This window comes from Physeter macrocephalus, chromosome 9, assembly GCF_002837175.3.
Source record: "Physeter macrocephalus isolate SW-GA chromosome 9, ASM283717v5, whole genome shotgun sequence".
NCBI lineage: Eukaryota > Metazoa > Chordata > Mammalia > Artiodactyla > Physeteridae > Physeter > Physeter macrocephalus.
The window spans coordinates 89463037-89465047 of record NC_041222.1 but is presented as its reverse complement, the minus strand read 5'-3'; positions in this window follow the sequence as shown (position 1 = coordinate 89465047).

Sequence of the window (2011 nt, the reverse complement as noted above, 5' to 3'; positions counted from 1 at the left end):
AACACCCATCCTTCTCAAACTCTTCCAAAAAATTGCAGAGGAAGGAACACTCCCAAGCTCATTCTATGAGGCCATCATCACCCTGGTACCAAAACCAGACAAAGACACTACAAAAAAAGAAAATTACAGCCCAATATCCCTGATGAATATAGATGCAAAAATTCTCAACAAAATACTAGCTAACGGAATCCAACAACACATTAAAAGGATCATACACCATGATCAAGTGAGATTTATCCCAGGGATGCAAGGATTCTTCAATATACACAAATCAATCAATGTGAAACACCATATCAACAAATTGAAGAATAAAAATCATATGATCATCTCAACATATGCAGAAAAAGCTTTTGACAAAATTCAGCACCTATTTATGATAAAAACTCTCCAGAAAGTGGGCATAGAGGGAAACTACCTCATCATAATAAAGGCCATATATGACAAACGCACAGCAAACATCATTCTCAGTGGGGAAAAAGTGAAAGCATTTCCTCTAAGATCAGGAACAGGACAAGGATGTCCACTCTCACCACTATTATTCAGCATAGTTTTGGAAGTCCTAGCCATGGCAATCAGAGAAGAAAAAGAAATAAAAGGAATCCAAATTGGAAAAGAAGAAGTAAAACTGTCACTGTTTGCAGATGACATGATACTATACATAGAGAATCCTAAAGATGCCACCAGAAAACTACTAGAGCTAATCAATGAATTTTGTAAAGTTGCAGGATACAAAGTTAATGCACAGAAATCTCTTGCATTCCTATACACTAATGATGAAAAATCTGAAAAAGAAATTAAGGGAACTCTCCCATTTACCATTGCAACAAAAAGAATAAAATACCTAGGGATAAACCTACCTAAGGAGACAAAAGACCTGTATGCAGAAAACTATAAACCACTGATGAAAGAAATTAAAGATGATACCAACAGATGGAGAGAATTACCATGTTTTTGGATTGGAAGAATCAATATTGCAAAAATGACTATACTACCCAAAGCAATCTACAGATTCAATGCAATCCCTATCAAATTACCAATGGCATTACGGAGCTGGAGGAATCAGACTCCCTGACTTCAGACTATACTACAAAGCTACAGTAATCAAGATAATACGGTACTGGCAGAAAAACAGAAACATAGATCAATGGAACAAGATAGAAAGCCCTGAGATAAACCCAAGCACCTATGGTCAACTAATCTATGACAAAGGAGGCAAGGATATACAATGGAGAAAAGGCAAGTGGTGCTGGGAAAATTGGACAGCTACAGGTAAAAAAATGATATTCAAATGCTCCCTAACACCATACACAAAAGTAAACTCAAAATGGATTAGAAACCTAAATGTAAGACCAGACACCATAAAACTCTTAGAGGAAAACATAGGAAGAACACTCTTTGACATAAATCATAGCAAGATCTTTTTTGATCCACCTCCTAGAGTAATGGAAATAAAACCAAAAATAAACAAATGAGACCTAAAGAATCTTTAAAGTTTTTGCACAGCAAAGGAAACTACAAACAAGATGAAAAGACAACCCTCAGAATGGGATAAAATATTTGCAAACAAATCAATGGACAAAGGATTAATCTCCAAAATATATAAACAGCTCATGCAGTTCAATATTAAAAAAACAAATAACCCAATCCAAAAATGGGCAGAAGACCTAAATAGACATTTCTCCAAAGAAGACATACAGATGGCCATGAAGCACATGAAAAGCTGCTCAACATCACTAATTATTACAGAAATGCAAATCAAAACTATAATGAGGTATCACTTCACACGAGTTAGAATGGGCATCATCAGAAAATCTACAAACAACAAGTGCTGGAGAGGGTGTGGAGAAAAGAGAACGCTCTTGCACTGTTGGTGGGAATGTAAACTGATATAGCCACTATGGAGAACAGAATGGAGGTTCCTTAAAAAACTAAAAATACAATTACCATATGACCCAGCAATCCCACTACTGGGCATATACCCAGAGAAAACCATAATTCAAAAAGACACATG